The 12917-nt window shown below is 48.6% G+C and overlaps 1 non-coding gene across 1 annotated transcript; it reads right to left on the bottom strand.

Moving 5' to 3' along the window:
• Positions 1–625: 625 nt before the first annotated feature.
• Trnar-acg (transfer RNA arginine (anticodon ACG)) lies at positions 626–698 on the bottom strand. The gene has a single exon. It is a non-coding gene; the product is annotated as a tRNA-Arg (tRNA).
• Positions 699–12917: the final 12219 nt, after the last annotated feature.

Here is a 12917-nt window from a genome sequence, read left to right as displayed (position 1 = left end):
ACTCGGATTTTTGGAAGCTTAGAGCCATTCCATTTCTTCGGCATTAATAAGTTGAAGCATCCGGAAGGCGAAACTAGCACAGAGCAAGAAGTTGTATGCAATGAATTCGATCGCTATCGTTATGCCCATACAGAAATTCAGGGATATTTTTGTATCGTAAGTTATCTCCCTACATTGGGACGCACTTAAAGAATGTAGACGCTGCTCCTGCTTTCCTGAAAATACATAATTTAAGAGAAAAAAATATACACAGCCTTATATCCAACGGCATCGCAGCCACGCGATACCAAGGCTTGAAGTTTTATCGAGAGAAGTAATGTTGTTGTTACCGAATAGCCTGCGCTAAATGTGGGCTTTCAGCCAAATTTGTGGTATTCCGTCCGCAATAGTGGTATGCATGGTGCGAACAATAGAACAACTCGCATTTGCTAGCACACATTAGCGTAAATGTTCTAAATGCATACATCAAGGCGCGTACTTTCATCGAAACTTCTCCCGGCTTGAAAGGTACAAAGGTATCAACGAAAACCAATATTTTTTTCAACAAACGTCACGAACAAAAACGTTTTCGGATAATAAAAGAGTATCGCAGGCATTTAGAGAAAGCGTGTAGACAAAAACGAAGCGAGCCTGCCAGGATTCGAACCTGGAATCTTCTGATCCGTAGTCAGACGCGTTATCCGTTGCGCCACAGGCCCCGCACACGAAGCCCTTCTTCTCGGTCGTCGTCTACGTCGACTTGTTCTTATCAATCCGGAATCGTAGAGACGCTTGCCCCCATTTTTTTCAAGGACGTTACGAAACCGCACGCAGCGTGCTCTGCTTTCTTGTCCCCCTCGTCAGTCGCTCACGGCCTTTTATTGACATTCTTTCTGCTAGAAAGAACAAAGAAAAAGAAGCGTTTTAGGTTTACTGAGTGTTGGAGTGTACTGTAGACAGTGTACACATCGTGCCATCACGGTCTTTGTCGGGGAATCTAAGACCAGCGTAACTGATCGACGTGTGGCCACGTCAGTGTACATGCAGTTTAACGACAGGATGTGAGCAATGAACTGGTATGCGTTGATGCAAGCAAGGAGTAAACGTCGCTTTTGCACTAGACGAAGTAAAAGAAGCACGAGGCACGGCGCCGATTGCCAACAGATTTTACTGCAGATCTGTCGAAATATACAAAAAAAAGTTAGGGAAAGACACTGTAATAAACGAAAACACGATAATTTTTTTTCACATAAAGTGCAAGGGGAGGAAGCGGAGGTCGTTAGAATGGGCGGGGGTGTCCAAACATGCGCTGTAAAAACATGTCTTCACTGAGCTGCAAAGTCGGCGAAGTTAATGGCACGTTGGTCATCATGCGCGCTCCACGTCAGGTTTGTGAGGTTCACGTGTGAGGTTCACGTGCACTAACGGTGCTTACGTGCGTGCGTGTGTGCGTGCATTGTCCTTCAAGAGCTTTGACCTTCGAAAACGGCTGACGAATAGTGATAGACATGGAAAACAGTAAAAGAAGTCATAACATGGACGTAAACACCAGGGTTTGGGTACTAACCCCTGACACAAACTTTCATGCAACGGCTTCCTACGGACACGATACTGGTATCAGCGGAAAGGCCGAAGATGCCTCCGCTATCCCGCGTTCCTCCCTTTCAGTACTTTTTATTCGTATCAGGAAATTTAACCATCTTCTGAGCGCTGATTGGGGATAGACCTGAAACCTTTGAACGGCGGCGGAGACCGCACATGAGTGAATAAACGCGAGCCATCCGACCTTCGGGGAAACTAGCTACATAGCCGCAATCCTTGTTCAACCGGGAATGAATTTCTTCGTGCAGCCTGCAGCGTGTCAGTCACTTTTCCCGTTAGTAAGAAGTTGTTCAAGAACCGGGGATATATGACGCCGTTCCTCGCGTACATGGCGCAGAAGCAGACCGCACATCTTCGGTGCAACCGCCCTGTAATGCATTCACCAAGTCAAAAGCAAAAGCCGCTCGCGCCAGAGCGCCTTCCTCCTCTTTCCGTCTTTTCGCTCTTTAGTGGGGAAGCGCCGTCCCGGCGCTCAACGTTCGCGTCGGCGGCGCCGCGCAGTCTCGGCCGACGTTGACGTCTCCGGCAAGGTCGGCGTTGTCATTTTCGTTGCCGTTTCAATCTGCTCCTGTCGCCCTGTTCCCAAGGTCGATGCCGAGCCGGTTTGAACCGGTTCCAGCCAGTTCCGTCCGGGGCCACTCCTCGCGTTCTTCTCTAGCTGCAACGGAGGCGCGCCGGGCGGTGTTCAGAATCGTATATAGAGACCGATGCCCGCCCTGGGACCTTCCGGCACGCGTAGGCGGTGGGCAACGGCGGCACCGTACAATTCTAGCAGCCGACATTATAAAGAAAAACAGAATGGAGAGACGGTGAAGGCAAGTTCGGGACGCGTGCCAGCCAGTGAAGCGCTGCATATAGCGTCTATTGCGCCGTCCTCACCACCTCCCTTCCTCCCATTTTCTTAACACCTTTTCTTTTCTAAAGCTTTGTGGCACTTTTAGCTTGGTGCGCTTTGCCTTGTCCACCTAAATTTTGTTCTGTCACTTCTAAAACGGAGTATATTTTGGTTCCCCGCTTCTGTCTTTGCTTATGCTGCTTTTTCTTGTTAGTCTCCCAGGTACCCTAATGCATTCTAGGCCCTCTGAAGATGGAAATGTCTTCCCCTTTCTGGAAATCTTGCACAGCTATACCAAGGCCTTAACCAACGTTTTTATTTGCGCTCTTGCGACAGATGATACCTCGCTGCGATTGGAATACCACAAGACGCCGGAATTCCCTGTAACCTCCGCTGTTCTGTTTAGCACGTGCTCCGTTATGAGGCTTTGCATGGTCATTTTCTTGAATTTCCAGGCAGGCAGCTGTTTTCTATATAACTGCAGCAGAAAAGCCTGCAAGACGTAGGAGAGGTCTCACCGACGACATAAAGGGACAGCAGGCGCTGGATAATCTGTTTCTCTTAAAACAAAGATATAACGTTCCGTGCCTCTTTAGGCTTAAATTTCAAGGGCAACGAAGCCTTGTTTGCTGTAAAATAATTAAAGCTGGCATTTCTCTCTCTCCCATTCCCCTCCCATTTTTAGTGGCGTTCAAGAGCACCAGGGGTCCACAGTGCGCGCCACGGCCATATTTTGAATTTTACTGTGCCTGTTCTGATTGGCTTATCTTTTCGACGCAAAGTTGGGAAACCAATCAGAAAGTTGTTTCTTTCTATCCCCGCCGTCTTGGTATGACGGCGCCCAGGTAAAGACGATCATCAAACCCCAACCCCCTGTGGCGTACCTGTCGTTGATTTCCTAGAAGTGCTGCCGCATGTATAGAAAACGTACGCGCATGCAATCGCCCAAGGAAATTGGCGGGCGTCTCGTTTCACGCGTACGGCCTAATAACATTTGATTTTGCCACTCGCTGTAGCATATATATGCGCTAGTGGTAGGCAAGCATGTCAAGCTTACCACTTACTTACATGGATCTTTGACTGCGGGCTGATGCACCACTTAAACTTTACAACGTCATCGGTCCATGTCACTCCCCTGCCGCGGCAACACGGAGTACAAGGGCCTTGGTGACATTTCTCCGTGACTGAACGAAACTGTGAAAGTTTGCTTTAACTTTACTACTGTGCGTGCGCTGTGTGTGTGTGTGTGTGTGTGTGTGTGTGTGTGTGTGTGTGTGTGTGTGTGTGTGTGTGTGTGTGTGTGTGTGTGTGTGTGTGTGTGTGTGTGTGTGTGTGTGTGTGTGTGTGTGTGTGTGTGTGTGTGTGTGTGTGTGTGTGTGTGTGTGTGTGTGTGTGTGTGTGTGTGTGTGTGTGTGTGTGTGTGTGTGTGTGTGTGTGTGTGTGTGTGTGTGTGTGTGTGTGTGTGTGTGTGTGTGTGTGTGTGTGTGTGTGTGTGTGTGTGTGTGTGTGTGTGTGTGTGTGTGTGTGTGTGTGTGTGTGTGTGTGTGTGTGTGTGTGTGTGTGTGTGTGTGTGTGTGTGTGTGTGTGTGTGTGTGTGTGTGTGTGTGTGTGTGTGTGTGTGTGTGTGTGTGTGTGTGTGTGTGTGTGTGTGTGTGTGTGTGTGTGTGTGTGTGTGTGTGTGTGTGTGTGTGTGTGTGTGTGTGTGTGTGTGTGTGTGTGTGTGTGTGTGTGTGTGTGTGTGTGTGTGTGTGTGTGTGTGTGTGTGTGTGTGTGTGTGTGTGTGTGTGTGTGTGTGTGTGTGTGTGTGTGTGTGTGTGTGTGTGTGTGTGTGTGTGTGTGTGTGTGTGTGTGTGTGTGTGTGTGTGTGTGTGTGTGTGTGTGTGTGTGTGTGTGTGTGTGTGTGTGTGTGTGTGTGTGTGTGTGTGTGTGTGTGTGTGTGTGTGTGTGTGTGTGTGTGTGTGTGTGTGTGTGTGTGTGTGTGTGTGTGTGTGTGTGTGTGTGTGTGTGTGTGTGTGTGTGTGTGTGTGTGTGTGTGTGTGTGTGTGTGTGTGTGTGTGTGTGTGTGTGTGTGTGTGTGTGTGTGTGTGTGTGTGTGTGTGTGTGTGTGTGTGTGTGTGTGTGTGTGTGTGTGTGTGTGTGTGTGTGTGTGTGTGTGTGTGTGTGTGTGTGTGTGTGTGTGTGTGTGTGTGTGTGTGTGTGTGTGTGTGTGTGTGTGTGTGTGTGTGTGTGTGTGTGTGTGTGTGTGTGTGTGTGTGTGTGTGTGTGTGTGTGTGTGTGTGTGTGTGTGTGTGTGTGTGTGTGTGTGTGTGTGTGTGTGTGTGTGTGTGTGTGTGTGTGTGTGTGTGTGTGTGTGTGTGTGTGTGTGTGTGTGTGTGTGTGTGTGTGTGTGTGTGTGTGTGTGTGTGTGTGTGTGTGTGTGTGTGTGTGTGTGTGTGTGTGTGTGTGTGTGTGTGTGTGTGTGTGTGTGTGTGTGTGTGTGTGTGTGTGTGTGTGTGTGTGTGTGTGTGTGTGTGTGTGTGTGTGTGTGTGTGTGTGTGTGTGTGTGTGTGTGTGTGTGTGTGTGTGTGTGTGTGTGTGTGTGTGTGTGTGTGTGTGTGTGTGTGTGTGTGTGTGTGTGTGTGTGTGTGTGTGTGTGTGTGTGTGTGTGTGTGTGTGTGTGTGTGTGTGTGTGTGTGTGTGTGTGTGTGTGTGTGTGTGTGTGTGTGTGTGTGTGTGTGTGTGTGTGTGTGTGTGTGTGTGTGTGTGTGTGTGTTTCTGCGTTTGTCGGCTTCTGTGTTTGTTTGCGTTTGTTAGTGTTTGTGTGAGTTGAGTTTTTGGGTGTTCGCTTCCTTCGCTCATTTTCCCCCCTCGCATGTTCATATGGAGTAGCAAGCCAAGCTCGCTGCAAGGCTGACCTCTCTTCATCATGAAAGGCATCCCTACCTCCCTCTTTCTAAGCGCTTGTATGCTCGCAAAGCGTAACATTTCAATAAAATGGCTAAAACAAAACCTACCGCCTGCCCCAAGGCATCCTACTTTATGATGGGGGCTAGAAGACATTTGCGCCTTTTAAAAAAGTAACTTACTACTGAAAGATTCCGCGCATATTTATTTTACATTTACATGTCCCTGCCCTGAGCGTTTCAATCAGGAAAACACTAAGGCGAGCTCCATCCACCCCCGTTTCCCCATGCATTCGCGATTCGTTACGCCAGAAATTTAGTGCGGGAAATTATGGGGCGGCAGAAACTGCTTCCACGCTTTTGGCATTTTCTGTTTTAATAATCAACTGCTGCTGCTGTGATTTCTACATTTGTAATCGTGATGCTATAATTCACCGATACAGGCCAACGTGGTTTTGGACTTTGCGTACTTTTAAGCGAACGCGGTGTGCACGCAGTGTCAAAAGACAGGGGCCAATCACCCTCATTAAATTCGCTTGTGGTTTCGCTAATATTAGAAAGGAATGTGGACAGCAACAGCAGTGCCGTTACTGTCTACCTCCTTCTGTATTATTATATCTTCGCGCTGTTCCACTTTTAAACGAAGGCTGCGAGACTAGGGTTCTATGTTTTTTCGATGACCAAGAACAAGAACTTCCGGGTCTCCACGTGCTTTTCAAGCGCGAGATTTCGGAAAATGAACGTCCCGGTGGCGTGTTTCCAATCGCTTGTCTGTTCGCGCGATGGAGAACGGTAACTCAACGTGGTCATTGGTTTCTCCACAAACCTAAAACGACCAAAAACATCCCAAATCACCGTTATTAACAAAAACAACGCGCAGATTTGAGTTTAGAGAAAAAAATTAAATTTAGAAAAAAAAATTTGCAATGAAAACAAAATTTAAGAGGTAGACCTGCTGGGGCTCGAACCCAAGCCGTCAGCGCCAGTACTCAGTACTTCACAAAAAAAAAAAATCCAGGCTACAGAGCCCGAACGGTAGGTTCGTTTTAGCAGGCGCTCAAAAGAATAGTTCGCGCAGTGACATCACACATGTCACGTGGGTGCTCTGTGCAGCGAAGCGTTTGGAAATACGCATCCCGGTGTGAACACGCGGTCACCGACGAAGACGCACGACATTCAAAACATGATTTGGACCTCAACCCCTACGTCTCATCACTTGGATAAGCATGTTGAGTAGATTAGTTAGTAACAGGGGCCATTTTCATGATCCGTGGACTCGAAATAAAAGTGTGTGCTTGTACTCATAAGTCCTTTCTACGAATGGCCGCCGTCAACGCTCAAGAGAAAGAAAATCAGCTGATACCTTTCATCCACACGTTGTGCCGCCTCTATTTTGTGTGCTAAGGAGCTTCGCCTGTGATATACGTTCTGTACCACGGTAACAAACTTCCAGGAAAGACTAAATGTCATATTTTGCTTGGAGTATCTGTAAAATAAAAACAACATTGACGTTGGCAATAACGTTTACAAGACGTGTGCGGAAATAACAGATTATGGCATTTCGATACACGTAATATACATCGGTGAACAAGCTTCTGAAATCAGCAGGTGTAGCGAGTCAACTTGCTTGAAACTAGATAAGGCGTGCTCGATAACCGCAAAAATTATATTTGTGAAGGTGAAATTAGCCCTAACGCTTGTACGAAGAAACAAAATCTTGAATTTTTTTCTGGTTTTCTTTACAATGCATTTTCTTGCTGGAAACTGCAACGAAAACTATGCGTCCGCACCAAACACGACACCCACACAATAGCTGGCCTCACTTTTCTTGCCCAAGTGGTCCCGTCTTGTTTTAACCTCTTAAAAAAAGGCCTTCCTCTACAGCAAAGCTACCTCGATTGTCGGAATCTTTGTGTGGCCTCCGTCTGCAGAAAGCAGGTATAAACGAAGAAAATGAACGCGACACAGCCGCTCACATACCGTTTAAGGTTAAAAGGCGCCTCCCTATTTGATCACCGGGATAAGACCACGTGAACATCTGAGAGAGAGAGAGAGTAACTTTATCGGATGGAAGGTTATTGTCGACATAATGAATTTCTGATCTTCACACGAAGCTCTCACACCGAAGCTGTATATGTGTAGGGTCCGTGGAATTTTCGTTTCCGGCCGCAAACATTTCTAGCGCTTTACATACTTGTAAAAGCAGGCCATTGTTCTTGGTGACGCGTTCTTGGTGACAACTGTCACCGTTTGGTGCGAGGTGAGATGACGAAGGGGCGTCAGGGTGTCGATCGGAGGCACGATGCCGCCCTCAGAGAGATACCCGTGTTGTGTTTCTTGAAAACATGGGCAGATGCGCTGTCTCCAGTTGCTGGTGGCAGTGGGATGGTGCGCGGTACTGGAAAGTGCGTGGACTCCCAGAACGTGTGCGCGTCAGCATGCCCCGGACTTCCAATATGACAAATATGTGGACTGCGGTAATGTTTGTATACCGTGCAGGCAAATGATGGGATTGTAATCCTCTATATAGAGGATCACAATCCCATCATTTGTATATACAGCTTCTCTGGCCAACCATGTTCGCAGGGGGGAATGGCCTTGAATTTTTTACCTACAAATATAATTCTTGGGGAATCTACTACACTTTGCACCTGTCCTTGTCCAGTCTACTATTATGAGCAAAAAAATCAACATCATGAAAGAAGGAGATTGAGGAAGTACCCATCGTTTGGGGACCACCTTCTGCGTAAATGCGATTATCACTGTGATAAAAGGTAACCGCTGTACCTCCAGTGGTCAAGTAGGGGTAACAATGAAGTGCTGTAACACAAGCGTTACTTTGCGCATGCGCTTAGCTCGTGGTGGCAGCTGATCTCGGGGCGGTCGCCTGCACCGAGCACCTGGAGGTGACCACCTCCCGGCGAAGTTTCGCTCGAGAGGCCAATCCCGCATGGGCAGCATGGCCGCTCTATTTGAGGACTATGTTGTAGTCCCTCAGAGGGCGTGCCCTCTGCCCCCACCGCCCCCTGCAGCTGCACCCCTAGACATCACAATCACGCTGCCAGGAGTTAAGCCCCGGGCGAGACTGGCAGAGGTCGGAATTCGCCAGGAAGCTGCTTCCCTCATAGACCTGGAACCGCCGGGACAACTGCTGGTATACACAGATGGCTCGGTCCTTCCAAGTGAGGGCCGAGGTGCTGCTGCCTGCACTGCCCCGGCCAGAGGAGCCCATCGGCAATGCCGGCTGCCGTCCCTCACCAGCTCCACAGCGGTCGAGCAGGCAGGCCTACACTTGGCCGCGGACATGCTGCGGGAAGATCCACCACCAGCGGCCACCATCTTCTGTGACTCCCGGCCGGTCCTACTTCGCCTGAGGGAGGCATCTGCACCGCGGGGGTGAGGTGGCCACCTCGAGATGTCTCTAGTTGACAAGCTGCGCGATCTGCAGGGACAAGGCTGAAACCCCCGACTGCAGTGGCTTCCTGCCCACGTTGGTGTACCGGGGAACGAGGCTGCAGACGATTTAGCCAAAGCAGCCCACCACTCCCCCCAGTTTCCGCGTCCCTGGTGCGCTATGATGTTGCCAGGGGCGTCATCAGGCGAGAGGTGGCCGCCCACCACCCCTGCAAACGAGTGGCCACCAGTGAGGCCCCGCGGCTCCTTCCCACCAGTGGGATATCCCAAACAGAGCGGTTCCTCCTCCTTCGACTCCGCACCGGCTGCCATAGCACAGCCGCGAGACTCCACAGGCAGGGTCGCAAAGGCCACACCCACCTGTGCCCACTGCCCCGACCCCGAGACATTGGATCACGTCCTCTGGTACTGCCATGCGTACACTGGTGCCCGGAACAAACTAGTGTCTGATTAGTGTCTGGTTACCGGTGGCTGGGTCCACTGTCGAGCACTGCAGAGGACATTCTGCCTCCTCGGGGGCCCTGTATGCTGCACCGAGAGGCCTTCAGGCTGCTCCTCTCGTACCTCGATGAGTCGGGCCTCAACACTCGCCCATGAACTGTCGAAGCCATATATCTACCCCCAGTTAACCCTTTTGTGTGCGTGTGCGTGTATGAGTGAATGCGTGTAGTCTGTTATCATATTTAATTTTCCATTGCCCTTCCACTGCCTTTTTTTTCTTCAATGCTCTTTTCTTCCCCGGCGAGACCTGTGCCCTCTGTCTAGAGGCAAAACTTCACCTTGTAAATATTTTCAGTTTAACAAACACTTTCCCTCTCTAATAATGTGGTACGTGTGCCTGCGCGAGCAGTCCGATTTCGCGTGTGTGACAGGCCGCTTGTGTCAAAGAAATGAATTCATCTAACCGTCCCCACTCCCTCCCACCACGTCCACACCCCCCTCGCCACTCCGCCCACCCCTTTCGCGGTTCTGTCCTTCCCCGCCCGAAGTCATCACCTTTCGTTTTTAACGCGATTAGCATTGTTTGCGAGCTTCATCCACTTAGCGCTGTGTCTGTGTATGTCCGTGAACTTTCTGGCCGGTCCCGGTACCCCACCCTCGGCAAAAAATTCGATATAAGCGGTAATTTGATGTAGGCGACTGCTTCATAAAAGTTCCGCAAGTAGAGGCAAATTAGCCATGAAAGCTCTGACGAAGTGATTGCGAGATATTTATTGAAACAAACCTGTATTGAGGTAAACACGGCAAAAAGCGGTGTCTGTCACGTGTTTCTCTCAGCCCGCACGATAAGTGCCGGCTGCAGTTTGTTGAGGTACAGCATGAGGTCGTGATGGCCACCCGCGCACTCGACATAGTTTCGCAACAGACGAGCGATCTCGTGCGTCTGCGCCACAATTAATGTTTGGCGAGGCTGTGCGTCTCGCCCTGCCAGAAAGCAGTAGCAGCAGAGCATCCCACCAAAAAGAAAGCTTCGCTTTTAAAAGCTGAAAGCAAACAATTTAAGGCATAACCTAGCTAATGAAACGAAAAAAAATGTTTAATTTTGCTATTGGAAGTTAAATCCTGCGATTTCGGCAAATACTGCAGCCGCCGCTCGTGGCAGGAAGCTAAAAAACAAAATCAAAATTAAAAAATAATAAAAACACCGGAAGTTCACTAACGAAAGAATGAAGGTCTGCCTAAACCAATGCCATCGCGTGTTTAGCCAAAGAACGAGACAAAATTGAACAAGCAGCCCCAAATAATACAAAAACAAAAACTGGAAATCAGCTTACCAGTCACAAAGGTCTATCTATTCCAGGACCCGATGCGGCTAAGTTGAAAAAAAAAAAAAAGAAACTCTGTCCCGGTTGACGTGCTCCTTCAGTACCAACCAATGAAACGTAAGGTTCATGAAATCGAAAAGCGGCGTAAATGCTTACGCATTAGTAAATGATTCTCAGAATTTATGTAGCTTTTATCATTGTGTTTTTATTTTTTCGCGGTTTTGACGTCAGTCGCCTGCGTTCACGAGGCATCGCAAGTGTATTGTTTGGTCGCGTTGTTTAGTATCTGGGATCACTTGTTATGGTGCCCTTGTCTGCGTACGTCTTTCATCCCATCATAATTGGGCGTATACCCTACTGCGATGACGTGCTTTCGAAGGCTCCGCACACCTCTCGGGCTTAAAATATATACGTCATCAGGCGCGAAAAATTCTCTTTCGAGCCGTATTTCTTATTTATTTCTTCAATTTTTAATCCTGCATTTCATATTCGATTCTTCCTCCCCCATTTTTGTTGACTTTTTGGGCAGCCCGGTGGCAAAACACCTGCGTGCAGTCTTCCCGTATTGCATTGTTGTCGAAATGAGAGACGTCGGATTATTGTACCTGCTCATGTATCTACTCCACATTGTCTTCCGCTGCATGCCGTATTACCGCGTGGATAACCCGCACCAAAAATGCGAAAATTTCTGCGGCAAAGTAGGGGTGCGGATAATGCGCGGGGTTTTTTCTTTAGTGTAGCTTTACGGCAATGCGCATTGTAGCTGTGGAGCTCCTACGCAGTAACACTGACTAAGCCTTCCATGGCAGCGATTGCGCAAAATGTACATGGACAAGGAATAAAAAAAAAACAATGACGAGCGCACTCTAACAACTGAATTTTACGCTTTTTCTGTCTACATAGTATGTGATATGTTGCCTGAGCAGTAGCTTTGGTGCACCTTTCCTGTATCAAATGTGGGGCAATACGCGAGGATTTTTTTTTCTTTTCCGGCGGGCTGAAAGTGTAGGCGTGGATTATATGCAGGGGCGGGTTATACGCGCCAAAATACGGTATATAGCACTCTGTCCCTCGCTTTTTACCCTCTCTCTCGCGTGTTTTTTTTTTTTTTTCTCAAACATGTCTTTCGACGCGGAGTAATACAGCAGGATAGAGGATACAGAGCAAAACGCTATACTATGGCTCTCCGCGGTACTTTTACGGCACACGTGTAGTAGCGCTTTCATATCGCTGCCACCCAGAATGCTGTATTAGCGGAGTTTTGTATCGTAGTTCTTATGAGAATGTGTATTCCTCACTTCTTTTAGCTGTCGTTTTGTAGTTAGATGGTGAAACGAAGATCGATGGTGCTCGATACCGCTATACGCACTATTGTGCCCGTCATGAATTCTCGGCCTCGCTAGATTATCCTCCCAATACACATTGGAGCAAGTGCACAGCAAAAGACAAAAAAGGAAGACAAAGCTCTCATGAATATTGAAGAGGTTAGTCCCACGAACGGCGAGGCTAAATGCACCGCAATACGGTGCTCATTACTTTAACGAGATAACTCGCCTCTTGGTTCATTGCTCTTTAGTTTCCTGTAAGGCTTTTTGATGTGAACAGCGAGAAATTGAAGCCATAAAACCACGTGCGGCCACGATCGTCTTTATTACGTCGAACTTATTGCTGAAATTGCAATTATATACGTGTAGAAAAAAAACAACATCTATCACATGGTCTGCGTGCCGAGAAGATAAAAAAATCAAGAGCACTCTTCATCAACAGGACATGGACGTTCCTGTCAGGTCAATGTCTGTCTATGCTCGAATCCCTGGACATGAGACAAGCCATCTAGTGGCACGTGCATCCCTCCCAACTTAGAGTGCGATTAGCACGAAGAGCACTGAAACACCTGAAAGCCGCACCGCAATGACTTTTAAAGCCATTTCTAGTTCATTACACTACGAATCCCCTGTCCCACTCTCGCTCCCAAAATCTCCGCTTAAGGGAAACAGTGACATGAACCTTTCCCCTGACACCCTATGCTACCGCCTGATACGGGATTGTCAGCAGTCCCAGTTTGCATCACCCATGCCCAACCATAGCCTACGAGCAGTGGGTGGGCCGGCTGACCATCTCGGACCTTGTGAGCAACAAGAAGTCGTTGCTTTGGCCCGGAACAGGACCAGGGCATCCAGGACAAAGGAGAGCCCCCACAGGGCTGGTGCCTCCACTGACTGAACCTATTCTTCCTGCGTGTATGCGCTGTTTTCACCCTCTCCGGTTAAGAGTGCGAATTCGATATCAAGTACTGCTCCACCAAACTCTTGCGTACGGCCTCTTACGGACCGCAGGTTTTGTTTCCTTCTTTCAGCTAGCTTCATACTTTCCCTTTTCAAATCCAGCCGTATGCTACTCCTTATCATCCTGGGATCAGTGCTCTTGATTTTGCCTGCC

Source organism: Haemaphysalis longicornis, unplaced genomic scaffold, assembly GCF_048455015.1.
Source record: "Haemaphysalis longicornis isolate Haplotype H1 unplaced genomic scaffold, Haemaphysalis longicornis Haplotype H1 scaffold_8, whole genome shotgun sequence".
NCBI classification, from domain to species: domain Eukaryota; kingdom Metazoa; phylum Arthropoda; class Arachnida; order Ixodida; family Ixodidae; genus Haemaphysalis; species Haemaphysalis longicornis.
Note: the sequence above shows the minus strand (reverse complement) of the source record. Positions and strands in the feature narration are given on the sequence as shown.